General features: G+C 48.1%; 1 protein-coding gene across 4 annotated transcripts in view; it reads right to left on the bottom strand.

The window, feature by feature from the left end:
* Positions 1–22879, bottom strand: part of Shq1 (SHQ1, H/ACA ribonucleoprotein assembly factor) — an 83068-nt gene that overhangs the window by 4479 nt on the left and 55710 nt on the right. The window lies entirely within an intron of this gene.

Here is a 22879-nt window from a genome sequence, read left to right as displayed (position 1 = left end):
TGTTCCTTTGGGGGAAATCAAGCCAAGACTGAGTAGCTATCTTGCTCCTTCAACCACGGCACCATCATTTGGCTCTGATCTGCCTCCTGGTGAATCTAGAGTCCACCTCTAGTGGGGTCACCATCACAGAAAGCAGCTCCTTGCAGATGGTTGGTGCTCTTCTCTGTCATATTCAAAAGTGCACATCAAAAAGCTTTGTCAAGCGGCATCTTTAGATATCCAGGCTCTTACAAATACCACGTATGTTCTGACATACTCAAGGAACAGAGGCTGAGTTACCAGTTGTAGTTATATTATCTTTTACATCTAAGAATATTTTGCCTGTTATGAATGCATTAAAAGATCTGATAATCAGATCACACTAGTGTTAGATTTTAAAAGCTATACCTAAAACAAGTTTTTTCTTAGAAAGTTACTAGAAATGTAATCCTACCATGTAGTGTTAAAAAAGTTTTTATTCTTTTCACATAGTGAAATAATACCCTATTTAAATTTTGGGGGGGTTTGTTTATAGATTAGAGTTTGCTGACAAGATACAGTAAACATAACTACCGTGGAAGAGGAGTAGGGACAGCTGAGAGCTCACAGTTCCACAAGGGCTGAGCTGATAGCAAGCTCCTGCACTTACCTCGTATCTGGGGCTGAGCTTAGGGAAAAGTGCACAGTCCTGTGAAGCAGCCCACACAGTGCAGAAAGAGCCTGGAGTGAGGGCAGCCAGTGAGCATGAAGGGGCGCCCTGCCTCCTGTGGCAGAGTCCAGTCTTAAGCTACCAATCAGCTTCCCACTTCCTGCTGGAGTGGGTCTACACAGTTTCACTTCCTCTGCCCAAACCTAGTAGCCTGCCAGGCGTGACACCTGAGACCCCGCCAGTGGCTGACAACGCAGGACGACGCTCCAGGGAGCAATTCAAGACACCGTCCCCTGGCTGACAGCGCTCACTGGCTGCTTGTTCGGGAAACCACACCTTTCCCAGGTAAACATGCCCTCATGCCCCCACCCCACCATCTCAGGTTCCATCTGGGGCCAGGGATTCCTAGTAAAGGAAACGGCTGATAATGAGGCAGCATCATTGCTCTCCCACCCCTGCCTCAGGACCTGGGCCCAAGCACACCTCCACAGCCAGATCTAACAGGAAACACACTGGCTTTCAGTGGAAGCCGCCAGTGGAATTCCCACCTTGCACCCTCAAGCCACCAGGACTCAAGTACCAACAGGCGAACGGCGTCTGCTGGTACTCTGCACAGGCAAAGCTGCTTGCAGCTGTCACTAGCAAGTGTCCAATCCCTCTGAAGGCGAGACCACGGATTAAACAGAGAACACTGTAAGACAAGAGCTATTTAAGCCATATTCCGTTAGGTTAGCAAAACACCTTCTGATTCAGTTTCCAACTGGACTTGAAGCCACTCTGTGGGTATAGACTGAGGAACCACACCAGTCCACAGGAGGGGTACTTTCTACAACCCAGGACTTTCCTAGTGCGCCGTAACCAACCACCCCAAACTGGTGGCTTCAAACAGCACGGTGGATTCTCTCACAACTCCGAAGGCTACAAGTTGGAGTCACGGAGCGGGAGGGCTTCCCTTCTCAGGGACAGCTCCACGCCACCCTCCTGGCCTCTGCTGTTGCCAGCAGTCGCTGGTGTCCCCCTGCTCCAAGCAGTGTGTGTCTGCCACTGCACATGCCCATCTCCCTGTACGTCTCCTTATAAGGACGCTAGTCACGTGGAGGTAAGGGCTCACCCTGCTCCAGCATGACCTCACTGTAACTAATCATGTCTGCAATGAACCCACTTCCAAATAAGGCCATACTCTGGACTCCTGGGAAAGATAAGAATTTTGAGGGGAGACCATCCAATACAGCACACACCCTACAGCTGGAACAAATGAACAGTGGAAATGCTCATTAGAGGAGGGTAAGAATGGCCAGAAAAAAGATCATTTCATCTACTTAAAATGGAGACCAAAACGTAACAGTAAATAGTGATGAAAGGTTAACATTTCACCGTGAAAGAAACCACAAACTATGAAAATCAGGTGAAGCCAGGTACGATGGCATACGCCTTAATCTCAGCAACTGCAGAGGCTAAGGCAGGAGGATCACAAGTTTGAGGCTCTAAGCAACTTAGTGAGACTGTCTCAAAACAAAATTAAACCAACAGTGGTAGAATGGGTGAAGCACTTGCCTAGGATGTGGAAAGCACTCAGGTTCAACCCCAGAACTGCGAAGAAAACAAAAAGGAAGGAAAAAAGGTGATAAAATAATTGGTGTTAACAACACATAAGCATCAGTCCAGCTACGCATGAATTCCCAAGATGAAGAGCGAGCTGGATACCGACTGCACTGGCAACCTCTCTAACAAACCTCTACGTGGCACCCCCGGCACAATCACTTGCAACAGGTTCATTCCAAGGCGCCGGCAGTTTTCCGCAGGGTCTCTCACCACCAGACGCTCAAGGCAGCCTGCGATGCTCGAACACTCCCCTATCCTCCTGTCCTGGAGCTCTGTTCCTCCTGTGACTGAGCCGCGCTTTCGAGCAGCGTCTGGCGTGGGGCCCTTCGTCTTTTGCACCATCGCCAAATATTTGCCCGTGCAGTCTCCACAACCAACAAGAGGCAGATGACAAAAGCCCTGGCGAGGAGGGCAGGGACACCAGAAGGAAGAGACCTGCTGGAATGGGGACCAAGTCACTAGGGCAGCGCTCCAGGACAGGCCTGTGTTTTGTCATCGTGTCCCTTCCCTCTGTTCACTTCTTCTATGCAGAAGCTGGACAGGGGCTCTCCAGAGTCGGGCTTCCTGCACGATACCGGTGGGAGGCATGATAGCAGAGCTGCGGCAGCTGGCTCCTGGGTGGGCCCCAGGCACCTGCGAGCTGTGGGGCCACACTGCAGGAGTGGCCACCGCGCAGTCCCAGTACCCCCAGTTCAAAGGGCTGTTCTCTCACCTGCTCTTTCAAATGCTCACCAGAGTAGCTCGGGGACAGTAATGGGAACTACTGAAGGTGTGAAAAGACCACTGAGAATTTCGGTGCTGCTCAGTGCTGATGGGGCAGTGAACCTGAGGTGATGGCGTGTGCTCAGTAGAGCTATGTGAGGGGTGAGCCACGAGACAACCACCAGCATCAGACCATTTTGCAAGAACACAACAGGACCACCTGTCCAAGACCCTGCAGAGAACAATGCCCGTCTTCTTGAAGGGAGATAAAATATATCGAGATCAAAAGCAGATCAGCAAGGGGATCTACAGGGCCCTCAGTGCCACCGCACGGACAGGGATTCTCTAAGCAGATTAACGAGCGCTCCGAGGGACAGTTCTGCAATTGTGCCGCTGCCTTTTTAAAGGTTAACAACAGGTTCCAGACCTTAAGCAGAGAAAGAAAATATATCCCGTAACTCATTAATACATACCCCACACAGTGGGCTAGACGGCAAGGAGGAGGAATAAAATCTTTAAATGCCTCATACAGGACACAGTCAACTCGTCATGACAAACAGCTCCCACAAAGACTCATGCACACTGTGAGTGCCACAGAAAGGGACCAAGCTGCCCTCAGCACCAGTTGGCAGCAGGCCTACCAGGGGGGCGCTGTGAAGACCCTTACTCATAAAATGGGGAACTGAGGCAGCAGATGGTCGCTCCTCTGGATCTGGATGAAGCCTGGTTCGCTCACTCGTGGCTGCACTTCTGTGGTTAGCGGCATTTAGGAACAGCATTTTTTTACATGCAGTCGTTTATTTTGCTCCAGAAATGAATGTGCATGCACTGATGTGTAGGTGGGGGTGCACCTGTTCAGGGGTGGGCAGCCCTCAGAAGGACAGGCCGTGGTTGGGGGGGTGCCCTTGTCCAGTGACTCCATGGGCTGCTGTCCCTGGTGTCCTGAGGGTGGCACCGTGAGACCAGCAGGCCGAGGCCAGTGCAAAGGGCTCAGAAGACGTGGCCCCTGATCCACTCACCACCCCGCGCCCCCTCAGATCCCTACTTTGTGCTCTTTAAATTGCTGTGTCACCAGCAGTGTCCCTCTGACGGGCTTAAAGCCCTCATGCCAATTTGTCTAGGAATTTATGTTTGTAGCAAAAATCTAATAATGTCAAAAGAGTAGAGCCACACGCAAACAGGTACGTACTATACTTATCATCTCAACACGAAGTTCAAAATGAGGCAAGACCAAGGGCAAGCGACGGAGGTTGGGACGCAGGTCACAGAGGGGGCATTTGGAGGGAGAGAGTGAGCGAGCAGGAAGGGCTCCTGGGGGGTTCCTAGGCCCAGGTCGTGGCTGAGGTGCTGGTTACGCGGTGTGTTACCTCTTGACGACACCTGCTTTCTCTCCCCAGGAGACAGCCAGGCCTGGTACTATGCCCCTCATCTCACACTGCTTCTTAAAAGGCGAGGCAGGTTCCTCCAAGCGCACACGACTCTCAGAGCTCTGCCTAGAGGGCTCTCGCTGCCAGCCAGCTCATTCCCGAGGATGGGGCTGCCTTCAAATGCCACTGTGAAGCCATCTTCCCCCAGGACTGCCGACCCACAGACCAGCCTCAGTATTTTCTGACCCCAGTAAGATTTTCCATTATTTTTACTTTAATATTATTTTCAAACCTGACACTTCTTATCTTACAAAAACCTTAAACATGAGCCACAAAGAAGCTTCATGCTGCTGGTGTGCATATTAAATCAAAGTGAGCGATTCTGTGCACTAGAAAGCTGACCTTCTCAAAGCAGAATGAAAGGCACAAGGGTTTGTAAGATCCCAATTCTCCATTTACAACTGCAACTAAAATTGGACACACTTACAAGGAAAACATTTGCCCAGGGAGGGAGCAAGACACCTGCGTCAAGTCTCCAGGTGCTCACTGTTGCTTAAAGAAGAGAGCGAACATTCTTTCTGGAGAACCCAGGTGTCTGGGCTGGTCTGCTCCACTTCCTGGCGCTTCTGTTAAGAGAAGAGCCTGCCTCACTAACACACTTCTCTGAGAAACCACACTTGAATCACACATCAGTGAGAGCTTTCTTTTCAAACTCTGAAATCCAGGGACCCCTTTGCCTCATGAATCCCACCCGAGTAACTGCTGACGCAGGCAGTGCAGACGTGAGGCTCGACGTGTGCACCCTCAGACCAACAGCAAAGCGCCACGGTGGATCAGTCTTCGCTTTCGCTTTTCTGACTCAACGTGTGCACCGTCAGACCAATAGCGAAGCATCACGGTGGATCAGAGTCTTCGCTTTCGCTTTTCCGAGACTCGACGTGTGCACTGTCATCCAATAGCGAAGCGCCATGGTGGATCAGAGTCTTCGCTTTCGCTTTTCTGACTCGACGTGTGCACCGTCAGACCATAGCGAAGCATCACGGTGGATCAGTCTTTGCTTTCGATTTTCCAGCTTTCCAGGCGTAAACAGAAAGTGCTCAGCACTCTTCACATCTACCCTGGGGCTTCCACTCTGCATGTTGTCCCCTCAGGCATATGGCATCAGATTGTCACTTAATTTTACTCTCATCAGCCAGAAACTAAAGCACTTAGGTCTCCAGCTCCTTCTCCTCTAAACCTTGAATGCCTGGAATGGCACTTCTTCAGAAAACCCCAAATCCCACCACGAGGTGACCACGCACCACCTGAAATCCCGGGACCAGGACCCAGATCCAGACCCAGCTGAGTTCCACTCTTTTTCATTTTGGAAAGGCAGTGATTCAGGACATACACCACGTGACCCAACACTCCCTGTCATCAGGTAGACTAATGTTTCTGAGGCCGAATGAATGGCCAGTCGCCCTGAGGCTGTCAGCAGCCTCATGTCACTGTCATCGAGTGCACGTCCGTCAGGTGTGGCAAGTGCCCTGAAAGGCTCTTGCTTTCAGAACATCCTGGATTCCAGGAGCTGAGAGCCAGGATCTGGAGCAACTGGACAGTGCCACCACGTTCCAGCTCTCGCATCCAAGGTCTGAGGTCAGCCCTTAAAACTATGGATGGCCAGCCACGTGCAGGTGTGGTGGGCATGACGTAAAGACAAGCCAGCTCATGTCATCTGTGTGAGGGACAGGCACGGAGCCGCCAGCACAGCATGGCAGGGCTCGGAGGGGACCAGCGCGAGGCTGCCAGCACCGGGAAGGAGCTGCTCACAGGGTCCCAGGTGGCGAGAATTCCATCAAGTCACCACTCTGTCAGGCTGACTGTCCCAGATGCACCCCCAAGTTCAATGATCAGACTCTCTGAAAGGAGGGAAAAGCCCAATTTCTTCTTCTCTTCTGCCTGGACTGTGCTGGTCCTTAGAGTTCAGTCACCTATGAGGTAAAGTGAGTCCTCGTCACTCAGATTCTACACACGTGAATTTGCGTACTTGCTCCATTTATTCATCACCCCGCATCAATCAGCACAGGGCCGTGTTGGCCCCTGGCGGACAGCACAACAGCGAAAACAAGACAACGTCCTGCCTGCTCGCTGCAGTGCTTGCCCTCTACGGGAGTGTCCTTCACACAGGTCAGGTTTTCAGTTTTGTGCTTTTTGTTGGCGACTGCAGCTTAGAATGGTCCCCGGGCATGATGCAGGCGTGCTGCCTGGTGTTCCTTGGCAGCAGAAGCTGAGAACTGCCTCAGGGAGACAGGCTGCCCTGGGCATGAGCCTTCCTACAGTAAGCAGCGACGTGCGCGAGATGGGGCGTCTCCAGCAGAAACGCGCATAAAACAAGGCTGACCAACCGGCTGGTCCACATGCTGTGACCCGAGGCCCAGGAACCTCACCTGTACGCCCCCCAGGAGCACTGGTGCTACATCCACAGCTCGGCATTCACAGCCACCTAGACCCTCCTCTGCACAAGCGGCAACAATCGTGGGTAAGGCCGCACCAGCCACAACTGAAAGGAGTTGGGTGGGAGCGGGGAACGGTGAAGGAGCAGCATTTTCTAGAAAAAGAGTGGTCTATAGAACACCAGGGCAGAAGAGGAGGGAGAGGGTGTCAGCGATGTTGGAACGGACAGCCGCACCACGAGGTCTCTGACCCTCCGGGCATGCGGCTGAATCCCAAGCTGCAAGGACTCACCGACTACTCTCTCAGGACTCCATGCTCTGCCTCGGAATGGGGTAGGAAAGGAGGTGAGGTAAGATGACTGGTTATAAGAGATCCTGACCATCAGGACACACATTCCAAAACGTCCACAGCTTCCTATCTTTGTATCTTCCATTAGGTCTTCCAGGAAAAGTCACCATAACAACTGCATGTGCCCCAGGTTTCTGCCCTGATCCGGATGTATGGGGGCCTGGCCTCATCTGGGGCTCTGAACTTACACACCATACCCTCCCATGCACCACCGCCTCTCTCCGGGGGAAGAGGCCTGTACGTGTGCAAGGATCACAACAGTCAGTGATGGCCTCAGGAAGCACTAGTAGGAAGCCAGGCTTGAGCACAGTTCTTACAGGGACTCCTCTATGGACAGCCACAACTGGAGCGGGAGACTCCACGTGCTTGCTAAGCTTGCAGCAGAACTACTTCAGGCCAGGGCAGGCAGCCCTCGCCTATCCAATGAGGGCTGTGAAATATTTCACCAGGGGCAACTGATTTCAGTGAATGAATTTATCTCCCTACTTGATAAAGCCTTGCCACACAGAGTAAAATCCCTGGACCAGAGGCAGCAGCACCCAGAACGTACCAGAAACACAGACTCTCAGGCCCCATCCCAGACCTCCAAACCAGAAACACAAGCTCCCAGGTAGCTCATCCGCACAACAATGTGTGAGAAGTGCTACTCCAGAGAGTTGGGACCGCGATCAAGTCACTACTGCCACCATACGCTTTTTTCTCAATACTGTGGACTCTAGTATGTAATCGAACACCTGAAAAGGTGAGTGGTGGGCATCCGCTCAAGTTATCTATGGAGGTGGAGCATTTGTCACGACTTCATGGCCTCTGTGACGGGCAGCTGGCAAGCCCCTCCCACCCAGAGCAGAAGCGGCACCTCCACCTCAATTTCACTCACTGAGCCTCTGGGTTAAGAAACAAACAACAACAAAAAAACACAAGGTGCCCCACTCTGGCGGTTCCTTGGCTCAGCGCATTCACTGGCTGCTGCTAGCAGGCCAAACTGACCTTGAGGCCCAGGCTCAGAACCTGCCTCACAGTCCAGACCCTGCCACCCTGGGTTTCTGCGGGTTGTTGTGCAAAACCTCCAACTTGCACGGGGACCACTCCTGAGGCCAGGACCTCACTCATTCGCTCATTAGTTATGAAAAGTGCTGCGTGCTCAGGTGCTGGACACATCAGACAAGAATCCTGTGCGCATGCAGTTGACACTCTCATGTAAAAAAAAGAACACACACCAAGTAAAACAGAGTGAGCTAAACAGTGTAAGTGCTACAGAAAAAAAGAGTTGAAAAAGTGGTCAGGGGCACTTGGGACAGAGGATGTGCCTATGCATGCTTGGGAAGGCCTCGCTGAAAGGTGACAGGAGAGTACCCTGACCTGTGGGACCCAGCCTAACTCTGCTTCCAGTCACCCCATTTCCTCCTGCCTGTGTGCAGCAGATGCATCCGCCCCTGCTCAGTTCTTCCTATTTGGCTACCTCTAGTCTCTCCAGGTCACGCACATGTGGACAGCTACCTTGTCCAATGCTCTGGGCCAACTCCAAACTCCAGGACCCATCTCCCAAGTCCATACTCCACCATCAATGCCTGAGCCTGACCTTCAGCCTGCACGGTCCCACACACATGGCAAGTGGCAACGGGTCCTCTTCCTTTTTTTTTTTGGCGGTGCTGGGGATCGAACCCAGGACTTTGTGCTTGCAAGGCAAGCACTCTACCAACTGAGCTATCTCCCCAGCCCTCCTCTTCCTTCTTATAGGAAGATCCAGAGGTTTAGCAAAAGACAAGAAAAAAAATCTGCCAGAAGTTTGCTATTTTATATTATAAACTAAATAAAATGACTTGAAGGCTCAGGCTGTGACGTTCAACAACTAGCTTTTCTCAGAAAATGATCCTCAGAGATGCCACAGGCAGGAACCACATTCTGCCACCATGAAGTCAAGGAGTAAAGATTTGGCACATCCAGGCTTGTCGGGGGCACTTGAGACAGTCTCCTTTGGAGCTCAGTGAGCCACACTGGCAATGTCTACTCAATCTGAGATCAGGAGAAACCCAACAGAAAGCTGTGTCCAGGCATCTCCATCGTGTGATGACGTCAGATCTGCGGGTTTCCAAGTGCTTTCATGTGCACCAGCCTGTGGGATTCTCTCATGTAAGCAGGTACAGCTCTCCATATTCCAGGATGCTCCAACATTTGCCTGGTCCCAGCTTCCAATGTGCAGAGTCCCCATGCCACTCAGAAGGGTAAGTAATGAGCATACCTACTACATGAGAGTTGACCAAATGGACGCTTGCCAGGAGAGCCAATGTAGAATCTGTCCTGGGTTGTGGAACCCAGTCCTTGACAAGACATTTATGCAAATTAAGACTCCGAGTTTTATCAGGCTGGGAACTGTGACTTGTCCATCCCACATTTTACCGAGTGACCGTGATCCTCAAGGACTAGGTCGCTACTAGTTGGCTGGGCATCTCTTTAAAACTCCACATTCACTCCATCCTCAAGACTTAGGCAAAAGCTCTTCTATAATTAGAACTGAAGAGCTGCCATCATGTCCCAATCAGACCCAAATTACTATCTACAAAAATTACCAACTACTAAAAATAAGAATGAAAAAGTGGCTCAGAGATATTATTTTACTAAATATAGGAATATCCAGTACAACTTGAGCCTCCGCCGTCAGATGGTTGTCAGAACCAAACCTGTTGGCTGCTGAGCCCCCCGTGCTTCTGCGGGAACTGGATGCCAAAGCCCAATTACGGTTTGACTCAAATGATGGTACCACACGCATCCTGCATGGGACAAGAGATGGAAGTGCTTTGCTTCTTTTAAACCTTGTGCATGGAATCTGGGAGTGTTTTCTTGGAGCCTCCTCAGTCCACAGAGACAAATCTAGCCCCACAGGACGGTGCAGTTAACTAAAAAGCGGTGATGCTATAGGAGGGAGCAGAGAGCTTGGCTCTGATCACAGCTGCAGACCCCACCTGCTGAAAAAAAGTGGCAGTAGCAACACAGTCCCTTGTTGCCTTGCTTGAAACACAAGAAATCAGCAGAGATAAGCTGACAGGGAAACGCTACACAAATCGCTGATCCTGCCGCAGGAGGAGCTGCCTCTGCTGGGCTCTGATGTTCCACAGCCTGTGCCCGAGGGACAGGCAGCCTGACTTTCTTCTCGCCGAGTGCTCCCAACGGCAAGGCACATTCAGACAGAGCCTGGAGGAATACCAAGTGCAGAAGAAAGGAGAATAAATAAATAAACAAAACAAGAACACAGGCAAACGCAGCCGAGAGCGGCCATGGGCAGTCAGAAAGGAAGAGCACGTCCCTAGGCAAAGGCACCTCGCTAGGCCTCACGGGCTTGCTAGAACACACAGGCCTGGAGCGCTGGCTGTGATCCTTGTCGTGCTGTAGTCGTGCCATGTGAGGCACATAAGCAGGCACCATAAGCCTTTCTTCTGCATTTTCGACTCCTATTGTTCAGTGTGTGTCCAAAGAAGAGCAGAGCCGTACCATGGCTGCCATCAGTGCACAATGGGGGCTGGGAACACAGCAACCCCCGAGCTGCAGTTTGTTCGGTGAAAACACAGACAGGTTGTTCTGTGTCGAGCCGCCTATTCACTGCTGCAGCTCGGAGTGAGCCAGCAGCTGACGTGTGCACCTCAGTGTGCTTCCCCTAAGCATTCTGGGGCCTGCTGCAGCTTCCAAAATTCACTCCACTACAATGCAGTCTGCGGCCACACAGGTGCCACATTCACAGACTGCCCCATTTGCTGGGCATGCTGCTAAGCCCTCACCAGCCAGCAATGCACAACAGGAACGTGGCTCCTGCTTGCACAGGGCTTGCAGTCTGGCAGGAAGAAAAGTACAGGCACTTCTGATTCAGTACCAGGGCTCCCATCCATTGGGCCAAGGCCACTGACTGCGGCCCGCAGAGGCCAGACAGATGGAGTCTAGTGGGCAGGTGGGAGAGCACTCATCCTGCATAATGGAGACAGCTGGCCCCGGCTCTGCCAAGTGTTACCATGTGAGGATGTGGGCCCCGCAACTGCCAGAACCTCCCTTATTTCTAGGGCAGCTGTAAATCCAGACTTACATAAAAATCTTCCAATTTTTAAGTGTTGACAACCAATCTAAAGCATTTAAAAGTTGAGAGCCAAATGTGACCCAGGGTTACTGGCTTGCAACTTCTACACGCAGACTCGGTCCCATCTCCCTCATTCCCTAACACATTCGATACCCTCAGCAGCCTGCCAAGCAGCGTGCGCCTGCTCCCACACCCAGCACAACCGTTTGTCTTTGGTTGGGTTTGGTTTTGCAGTACTGAGGACTGAACCAGGGCTTTGAGCATACTAGGCGAGTCCGCCGTACCACTGAGCTACATCCTCAGCCTCCCAGCACTTCGGGATTGCCTCAGGTCACGTCCCCACCTGCTCCATCTCCACCCGCTTCTGCCTCTGCTCAGGCCCCACCTACCTCAGAGCATGTTCAAACCCTACTCCAGCAAGCCTTGCACACCAGCCTGCATCCCTCCTCCAAATCACTGTCTTGCAGTGGGGCCGGGGTTCACGCAGAGGGCCTCTAACTGCCCTCTGCGTACGTCATCATCTTCCCAACCACCCTGAGTGCTCAGGAAGAAACATCACGCTGATTCTCTGCCCACAGATCACGTAGTGTTTATCAGGGGCCATGTGTTTTAGAAGACTCTAGAAGATGCCAGAGGACTGACTGACCACAGCACAGTGATAAAGAATTCAGGTTCTGAAGTCAAACAGGCCAGGATTAATTCATCTCTTGGCCTCAATTTCCATGAGTAACCTGGGGCTGTAGTAAACCGGGTTCATAACCCAAATTCACATGCAGCCTATGAGATGAAGAAAGCACATGAGGTACTAAGCACGCTGCCCAAAATGCAGCAAGCTGTCCGTAAATACTAGTTGTTATGACTCAGGACGGAACGCCTGATTCAGCCGATGCTTCTGTCAAACCAGCATTGCGTCCGCCGGGCTTTTTCTTAGCAAGCATTTACTGACCACTGCTCCACATGAACACCTGCTAAACATACTGTGTGTTAGGTTATCTAATTCCTCTGATTCTACCAATTTTATGGAGAGCTGAAGCCAGAGAGCTTAAATGGCTTGTTCAGGGACACGGAGACAGGGAAGAAATGTGAAGTTGCCAAAGGCACCAGAGCACACTCCACCGCCTATGGCCTCGCTAGAGACAGCCTGACCTCCACTTCCCAGAAGCTGGCTTCATGGACCATGGCTAAAGACGGGACAATGACCAGGGCCTGGCTTAGGCCAGGTCACATCTCAGAAATTCCAGGGCGACGGCTGCTTCTCTGTCATTCTGACCAAGGGCTCTCAGTTCATTCAATAAACTAAGGAAGGTGAAGACAGGTAAAGAGAGACCCAGGAAGCATGGTAAGACTCCGGCTACTGCTGCGGAAGGCAGAGTTGTGGTATACGTTGATTCTGGAGGTGAGGGCGTTTTGCTGGTCACAGAACAAGCAACTGGGAAGGAACTGGAACAATGCACCTGGCCTCCGATCCTACGCAGGAGGAGGAAAGAAGCAAATGTGCCCTGCTCGACCTGCAGAAAGGAAAAGGACAGTGAAGAGGCTACGGTCTGTGAACTAAAGACCTCTGAGGCGCAGGCAGATGAGAGGTGCCGCGGCGAGCCCCAGGAGCTGCTGTGCGTCTCAGAACCGACACCCCCTTGCACTCACTGAGCCAGGAGCTCTGTGCAGACTGGGTCTGGGTCTTCACAGGCACAGGGCATTCCTGTGGTCTCCTGACTGGGCACAGGCGAGAAGCAGTTCAACCTGACGGAAGGTGCCTGGTGGAGGGGTGCAAAGTTCCCGTCCCAGCCTTCCTCATTCGACATTCCATTCACCGTCTTAGATGAAACACAAAATACTCATTCTAATTCCTTAAGGCCAGGGGACCTTCAATTCCCTGGTGTCTGGTGTTGGTGCCTGGCATACAGAACTTGGCTTCAAAAATGATTACTAAGGGACTTCAGGGGCAAGCTTACAAAGACTGTCACAAAGGTAAAAAGCAGAAAATAACCCACACCAAAAAGATTATAACCAGTGGACTGGATACCCCAAATCCAGCAAGGTGGACCCAAGCATGGACAGAAGCCAAGAGCTGGCACAGATGAAGAGAATGTCTAGAACACAGATGCTAAGTTTTGGCCAATTTCAAGCAGTACCTTAAGGCTCCAACGGTAAGGAGACACTGACCAAATAATGCTCCCCCAGATAAAGCAACTGCTCCTCCCTACTTCAGCCAGACCTGGAGTGTTGCATTTACCAGGAGGGTACTTTTAAAAGGGCAGGAGTTCGCTAAAAGTGAGACCAGTATGCGTGAATGGCTGGGAACCTAGGGCCTATAGGGATAACTTAAGGTACAAGATGCTGACCTGGGAGACTCAGGAGGGAGGGCCCTCCAGAGAGTTCAGACACAGACATTTGAACAGAAGCAGCTTGTTCTGCATGGATCCAGAAATGAAACTAATATGAAAGAAGCCAATGTCAGTCCAACTTAAAAGGAAAACTTTTCAACAATCTCTGCTACTTCAGAGTGGGAGGGCTCTCACTCAACAGTGAGTTTCCAGGCACAGGGGTAAGCCAGGGCTAAGCAATCGCAGTGGGGTGTTTGCAGAGAGAAGTAAACAGAAGTTTACGGAAGAGAAGACTGTGCCAGACTCTCAGTTCTGTGGTCGGCGCACTGCAAACATGACCGTAACAAGGGACATGACGCCAGTGTGAGCCTCGGGTCTTATGGTGGAGATGACTGTGTGAGTCATCGGGAAAGGCTGAGACACCTCACGTCAGGTGCAGAAGATGGACAGCGCAAAGGCAATGAAAAGCTGCCCTGTAGGACCAGTTTGGGAGAGGCGAGGGCACCTACTTAGCAGGGGAGAGGGTGCCAGGTCACCAGGAGCGAGGGACAGAGCTCACAAGATGGGGAGGAGGATGCAGGGGTCTAGGCATTCAGGCTGTCATCCATGCACGAGGGAATCGCAGGAACTCAACAAGCCAGTCACGTCAAAATGCCATCGAGAATGTGAGTCGGGCATTTGTGTGGGCAACAAGGCAGGGAAAGGGTGGGTGGCAGGGGAGCAGAGAGGAAGCTCAGGCAGGAAAGGAAGAAACACAGGCCTGAAGAAAAGGAGACAGGGAGACCACAGGAGGGTTTATGTAGTTAAGTGAAAGACCATGCAGGAAGAATCGAAAGCACCTGGTCAAACCAAAGGCAGAGAGCCCAAATATGATAACCTGTGGGACAACAGAACCACTCCAAAACATCAGAAGTCCCGACTGATTTCCAAATTACCGATTTACCCCAGACTTGTATCATATGCTTGACATATGTTTTTCACCTGTTAAGAAAATAAGGTTTTATAATTATATTTGAATTTATTGGAAAACTTCATCAGAAGTTCACTAAAGCAATGTTCAAAAAAATTAAATCTTCCAAGAACAAAAAAGAAGATATACCAGGCAAATACTAATCAAAAGAAAGCTGGGATGGCCAAGTTAACATCAATCAATACAGACTATATGGCCAAGGCATTATCAGTGATAAAAAAGACCACTACATGGTAAAATGTCTAGTTCACCAGGAGACACCACAATCAAACTGTTAGCACCAAGTAACACGCCTCAACACAGACAGTACAAGCTGCCAGGTCTCCAGGAGGAAACCGACGTGGCGGTCAATACCACAGGAGATCGCCATATCTCCTTCAATCCAACACGGACATATGAAGCAGAAAACCAGTAAGGACACAGACTCAAACACCCAGCTGATGAGTTTCACCTGAGTTCAGAGGTACACAACACAGCAGCTAACCATTAGAAGGTGAGTATTATCTTCAAGATAAAATTAAAAATTTATGAAAACTGACTACAAGCTAGAAATAAAATTCATCTCAGTTTTAAAGTAGTACAATTCTTTGACAGAAATAAGTTAGAAATCAATAACAAAAATATGAGTATAAAATCCATCTACTTGGAAAGGAGAAACACAGTTGTCAACATTTCACAAGTAAGGAAACATCTGGAATGGAAGAGTTAGGAAGAGTCAGTACACACAGCACCTGGAGAGGCACACCACGCAGACCCCGGAGGGAATGCTGTCTTCAGTGAAGGCAGGCTCCACGCCAGTGTGACAAGCTTCTACGTGTCTGGGGGGAAAGGTACAACAGACCCCAAAACACAGGTGGACCACAGTGACACAGACAAAAGCAAAGAGTAATAAAACAGAAGAAAGTCAGGAGGAAGGATCGAGAGAGCCGAAGTATTGATAACTAAGCAAACACACCTGCTGTCTTGTAAAATTAACTTAAGTACAAATGAAACAGGGAAGTACCAACACTACAAATATAAAATATTATAAATACATATGCTAAGAAAAAGAAAACAGATCAGAGAAAATAAAAACAATTTTTATCAGAAAGCTGGAACATTTTGATGAAATGGACAAATTTCTAGAAAAACAGAACCTATGAAAACCAACTCCAAGAGAACTAGAACATTTCCGTAACAAGTAGAAAACTTTAACCAATAGTTAAAAATCTCCCCACAAAGTATTTTTTTTTGGTTGCAAAGATGCAAGGAGCAAATAATTTTCATCTTGCATAAACTAATTACAAAATCAGAAAAAGCAATGCTCCAAAATCATTTTATCAGGCTGACATAACCTTGATAACAAACCCAGAAATAGAGGAAGAATGGTGAACTGTGGGCCAGCCTCCCTCCTCCCCTAAGGAGCATGCACACACACAGCAAGCCAGGCCCAGAACCATGGTCTTATAGTCATGATGGTTTATCCCAGGAAAGCAAGGCCTGTTCAGCTAGGAACTTTATCAGCACCATTCACTACATTAACAGGATCAAGGGGAAACTGTCTAAAGATCACCTAAAAAAAATGAGAAAAAATATGCAATAAAATCCAATAACCATATGGGAACAAAAACTCTGCAAACTAAAAGTAACATGAACCTTTTAAAATTTAACCTGATAAAGACTATCTATAAAAGCCTGCAGTAATCATGATATTTAATGATTAACTGTCAGAAGCATTTCCTTAAAGATGAATACGGGGAAACACATTACCAGCATATCTAGCCAGCACTGGACTAGAGGGCTGGAACAGAGCAGTGAGGTGAAGACGACGAACAAGGAGAGAACAAAAGGGTACGAAGGGTGGAAAAGAAATGGCAGCGTCACTATGTGCAACACTACTGTCTGTGAGAAAACTGAAGAGGAACTACACGCAAGAGCTAAAGTAGATCTGGTGAGGCAGCTGGGTACAAAACTCAGTGTAAAAAGTAAACTGCATTTCTATGTGTTTTAAATGGGCTGTTTGAAAGTAACTTTTAAAAAAAGAAGTTCCCATTTACAAGAGCAATCAAAATATAAAGCAATAAATCTAATGAAATATGAGTAAGTCTTTTATGGAAAAATCACCATATTTTATTGAAAAATATTAAATAAAACTTAAGAGTTGGTTTTAGAAAGAGAGACTAAACATTTTAGTCTCCCCAAACTGATTAATAGATCCAAAGCATTTCTAATCAAGATGCTTCTCATGGAACTTGAAAAGCTGATTCTAAGGTAGAAAGCTACAGTAATTAAGGCAGCATGGTATTGGCACGTGATAGACAAGTATATCAGGGGAACTGAACAGACAACCTAGAAACAGACCCTCACGCTCGTAAACCTGATTTATGACAGTGTACCAGGAAAGACCAGACTATTTAATACCTGAAGCGGGGATACAGTTATCCATATGGGGAAACAATGAAACTAGACCCCTTATCTCCTAACATAGAAAAAATCAATTCCAGGTGGACTAAGAACTTACATGCTAATTGCAAAAGAATAAAAATTTTAGAAGATACTACAGCAGAATATCTTTATGACTTCCACATCATACAGACTTTAACAAGAAACAAAAGCACCGTCAGGACAGAAGACAGTGATAAATTCTACAACACTAAAATCAAAAACTTCTGTTTATGAGAACACTGCAATAAGACTGAAAGATCACTACAAAGTGGGAGGAAATGTGTGCAACATATTTAACCAATAAAGGACAAATATCCAGAATATTAAAGAATTCTACAAATCAAGAAGAAAGATGGCTTTATTGAAAAATGTACAGTATGGTTCACAGAAGAAATACCAACGGCTCAAAAATACATGAAAAGATGCTCAGCATCATTAATAGTTGGGAAAATACAAATTAAAATTACAAGAGAAACTATTTCATACCCCTTCAGATCATCAGATCTTAAAAGCGGAACAATATATGTGTTGACCTAGAAGCAGAATCAGAGAAGTTCTCCTACACTGCCTGAGGGGAGGGCTGGAATAAGGTGGTGCAACCATTTTGGAAAACCAATGGCTGTTACCCAGAGAGTCCACTCTATAATTTCACCAAATCCCAGCACCTCCATTGCCAGGTACAGGGCTCACCCTAAAAGCTGCCTCAGTTCACCATGAACATGTGTAGCGAGGCTCTGAGCAGCCTGTTCCTGGTAAGGCAAACTGGAAGCCAGCATCAACAGTTCAACTTATAGAACAACAAACTGCAGCACACTCACTTCACAGTAAGGCACACAGCAGGCAAGCAGGAGAGCCAAGCACAACTCTGTGCACAGTCATGAATAAATTTTTAAAAACTAACGGCAAGAAGCAAGTTCACAGAACACACACAACATGATTTAATTTGTCTAATATTGAAAAACAAGTGAAACCAAAAGGTAAATCTGGGAGACAATAAGTAAATTGCCAAGAAATAGGAAAAGCACATCATCAACCCACACAACTTTCGGTTGTGATTACCAGAGGTAGGGAGAGGACACATGGAGGAGTGGTCTTGCAGGGAGCCTCTGGGAAACTGGTAATATTCTGTTTCTTAGGATTGGTGCTTGGAATGTGTGTGTTCAGTTTAATATTCTTTAATCTGCAGGAATATATACACATACATTGGTATACTGCATTTTATTCTTGTTTGTAAGGATATATTTTAAGAAAATAGGGACATTCTATAAACATATAAAAATAGCCTACTAAAGGCTAACCCTGAATAGATAATGGAGCCCAATAGTTCTTTTAAATAGTCAAGAGACAAAGATCAGTCACTACTTAGAATTACGAACTGAAGAGGTAAAGTTCTGTGGACAGAAGTATTTCTTTAGCCCAAGCCAACACCCTGAGACTTCTTTTTCCAAAATTATTTTTCACGAATCATTCAGCTATGCCAGCCACAAACCTAGGCATCACCTTTATCCCCCTAAATTCGATTTAGTTCCTAAATCCTACTTCCCTAGCAGGCAACTCTCATCCAGCACAGGTACTACTACCAGCCTTGAAGCTGGCCTCAAAACCCTGCCCACTACAGCCCCTTGACCTTCTCCCAGCATCCATTCAAAATCCTTCCCTGGCTCCCCACTGCTCTTAGAGTAAGGGTAACAATTCCTGACATGACTGAGAAGGCACTGTGCAGTCTGAGCCTGGCCTAAACTGCCAGCCTCACCTTGTCCTCTTCTCGCACACATGTACCCTTCCTTGTTTAGTTCCCCTGGCCTTCTTTTGATTCCTTGAACACACACACACTTCCCTCCTGCCACAGGGCCTTTGCATACAGGAGATCTACTGCATCTTCCTGAAGTCCATTACCCCTTTCTAGCTAACTCCAGCGTGTGCTCAAGTCCTCGAAGCACTGATTTCCCCAGGGAAGCCTCCCAGACAGACTCCCTCCTGCTGTCCACCATCAGACTAGGTCAGCCATCACATGCTCTCAGGCAGTCTTTTCTGTTGTACTTTCCATAGCTTTATTTTACTTTTTGTCTGTAATTTTCAGACCAAAATCTCCCTCCCCAAGGGACCCTGAGTTCTATGAGGGCAGGGTCAAATCTGGTTTTTGTTTACACTGCAGGCCTGGAACTTAAACCCAGAACCTTGCACACAGTAGAGACACTTAACTCTTTGTTGAATAAATGGACTGACAGAAGACACTCAAGGTGAAAGCATTCTCAATTCACCAACCACCATCACCACCGCTTAGGCTAACGAGACCCCAAGAGGCAGGAAAGGAAGCTGGTACCTGACAAAACGTACACTGCATGCATTGAAGACAGCCCCTCTAACCTGGCAAGTGACCTCTGCCAAGTCCACTAGTAGGATGTGGCACAATGACCTGTGCTGGTGACAGGAGGATCTGGGTGGCTTTGTTTAAAGACTAGCGAGACACTTCTCCCTGCAAACCTGGAACAAGGTTAGAGTGTTCTAAAAAAAAAAAAAAAGAAAGGTGTGGGGCTGGGGATACAGCTCAGCTGGTAAAGTGCGTGCCTCGCATGCACAAGGCCCTGGGTTCAATCCCCTGCACCACAAAAAAAAAAAGAAAAGAAAAGAAAAAAGAAAGGTGCACCTAGGCCTTGCCATGGGAAGACTGGAGAGTGGAGAAAGCAAAGCTGAACTGCAAGGAGGGGCAGCACTCACATTCGGAAGTCACCATCAGACCAGAGTTTGACAGCACAGAGACCCTGTGCTGACAGCCCCTCTGGATCAGGTCAGCATGCGGAGCCTCCGTGCAGCCTCACAGCTGTGTGTGGCAGACATATGCTGACGGCTGTAGTCGCAAACATGGAGCTGAAAGTGAAGTCAGTTTCTTCCTGTAAGAACTAATGTTTATTTTCCTTAGGCATTAGGATACGCTAAGGACAGGAGTAAAGCCTAAACTGGCTGCCAAGCTTTCCAGGAGTGGCACATGGGTACACTCCACATGAGGTGCTTTATCCTTTGCTTAGAGGAAGTATCTTGGGGTTCTAGTAAGAAATAAAAAAATGACATCCCCAAACAACTCTGGGTATGTAGCTGTCCCAGGATCAGAGCAAGGAGGTGGCAGGGAGGAAGCCCACCAGAAGAGACTGTTCTCCACGTCACCCTGGCAGGTGAAGCACACCACACGATCACACACAGGTCACCTAAGCATAGGGCAGGCAAGCCACAATCCTACAGGTGCAGTCGAGCGCTGGATATATAGATTCTTAATAATAGGGGCTCTTTTCCTGCTATGTGAATTTGTATGCATAGTAAAATGGTTCCCCAAACAATGAGAAGCTCTGGATTGGTAATTTTGGATTATTACCTGACTTGAAGGTCAAGTCTGTGTCAGGGAAACTGATGTGCAGGGCCCACCAGGGCAGGTGCTGGGTACATTTTGAATTCACTCATACGCTGAACTCACTTACACAAGTGAGGCATAAAGAGCAGATATTCAAATGGTGTGATCAGATGCACGTGGTCTGGTCTGGGAAACGCCATCATCCCAGGCATCTACCTACAGAAAATGGTTACATCAACGGCTACACGTGCTGCCCCTCAGTCACATCGCACGTCACTCCATCTGTCTCCTACTCGGGCACGTGATTTGGAGAGGACACAGGTGTGGGAAACACGTTGGAGCTGAGGGTGCACAGCCTCCTTCCTCTCCACTGAGTTCTGTTCCTGACTCCGGACACAGTAGCAGCACTTACCTGAGGTCCCAAGAGGGCCAATTCCAGAGCTGGACTCCTCGGGGAAACTGCTGTAAGCCCCAACACCACACTCTGTGCTGACACAGTTTAACAAGAGTAGGGAGCATCTGATGAACCTGAATGTCCACCCGTGAGACCACACCAACACCCCCATCCTCTCTTATACCATGCACCAGTCCATTCTGACCTCCTCATGACAGGTAAACAAGCACCACCAAAAAGCTGTTTCCTCCGTCACTCATCTGGATACACGGCATCCGTGTATGAAGTGCATGTCCCTGGGCATGCACTGAAGGTCCTACAACAGACAGGTCTGCTTTGTGCAAGGAGAGGGTAAACTTTTCGATGCTGTGGGCATTTACTGAGCATCACTAGTAAGAGTCAGGCACCTGGCCAGGTACTAGGGTAGGAGATGAAGAACTCTGAGTCCTAGGACATCCATAGTCCTGACTTCTTTGGCCCTTTTTCCTTGGATCACTAACAATGAAATCAGGAAATCATGCCTTATAGGATCAAACCTTTACAGTACCCTACCCTATACATGACAGTTCAAGTTCAATTCTTATTTTTTCTTCTCAGAATGATAGTTAGCTTTTGTTCTTTAGTGTTTTAAATTAACTTATAATGAAAAAACACAAGAATTCCCACTGCAATGATCAGGTGAAGCCAAGCTGGTGTACTCGCATTGTGGCAAAGCTCAGCTTTCAGTGACCAGGCTTCCTTTCCTTCTTGAGGCAATCAGAAGGTACACCAGAGAGCGGCAAGGAGAGCAGCAAAGGAACTCGGTCCCTCGCCAGAGTATCAAGCTCCAGCTCTGAGCTGTCCTCAGCTTTAATAACTGTCAGAGACTGCTGGGAGTCCCGGAAGCCAGCTCTAATTTCCTAGGAGAGGCAACCCCACCCCTTGTCATATTTCTGGCTTTGAGAAAAATGTACACACTTCTCTTTGGAAATAGACAGTTGGTCCATGAAGTCATGGCCTTGAAGTTTCTCCTGATCAACTCTCATCACCAAAAAACGTACAGTACCTACGTCCTAAACAAGCTTTTTGTCTCATACTGGTATCGGTGAAGCTTAATTTCAGTCTTAAAAATAAACAGAAGGTCTACTGCTGGGTGTGCAGTGCACCCTTGTAATCCCAGGGACTGGGGAGGCTGAGGTAGGAGGATCACAAGTTCAAAGCCAGCCTCAGCAACTTAGTGAGGCCCTCCCTCAGAATAAAAAAACAGGGTAAAGGTGTAGCTTAGTGGTAGACCACCCCAAGATGATTGTTTCACGTGCTTCCTGTGGTTAGGCACACCTCGATAAGAAAGTAACAATAGAAAGTTTGGAAGATAATAGTGTATTCGAAATTATAGTTCAGAATATTATGAAACTCTCCAGGCAAAGGAGGTAAGACAAGGACAAAATGAAAAACACATCTGTTCATGAAAGTACTAATTTGTAAGGAACATTCCTCAAGCTTATTTGACAGCAGTTGCTGACACATGGTTTAAATAAATCCAGCAGTCTGGATGGGGAAACTGAGGAAATGGTAAAGACCTGCCATGGATTGTAGGCCTTTGCAGTTACTGAGGCTGAGCTAAGAGCTGAAGGAAAGCTTCGCTCAACAGGCACCACCGCGAGCTGGGCTGTGAGTTCGCTGGCACTGCCTCACCTCATGCTGTGAGCTGGAGCTTGCCCTTCCCACAGTCCTGTCTTAGACTTGCTGCTGGACAGAATCACTTGGGATACTTGGTCTGTTTACATTAGTATGACAGATAGCCTACCGATGTGTTGATCCTGTTATGTTTTAACAAGTGTCTTAACCTGATTGGATAATGTGCCTCTATGTCTTGTACAATCCTAAGTAAAATTAGATCTGTGCCTTCAGAGCCTGGTCTCCGATGTCTATGTTCTTTGGGTGATATCATCATCCTCACCCTCAGCACGACCTCTGTTCAAAGTAACTACACCAATTTACCATTTCAACTTTAACAAAAGCACACAGCTCTATGAAAAGACAATGGAAATACATAATGTTAATATTTTCTTTTTAAACCTTCTAAAAGATCACGATAAATGAAAACATCTAAACACAGATCGGAAATTTGCTGATATATATCCATTAAAATTGAATCTGTCAAATTCTTTTAACACTTAAAATTTGTATGTCTGAAATTAAAACGATTTCTTGGAAAGCTGTTTAAATTGAAAACAATAAAAGAATAATCAATGATAAAATCATCTAAAATAAGAATCATATAACTCACTTAACATCTGGAAAC

The sequence above is a fragment of the Sciurus carolinensis genome, chromosome 19, assembly GCF_902686445.1.
Source record: "Sciurus carolinensis chromosome 19, mSciCar1.2, whole genome shotgun sequence".
NCBI classification, from domain to species: Eukaryota; Metazoa; Chordata; class Mammalia; order Rodentia; family Sciuridae; genus Sciurus; species Sciurus carolinensis.
Note: the sequence above shows the minus strand (reverse complement) of the source record. Positions and strands in the feature narration are given on the sequence as shown.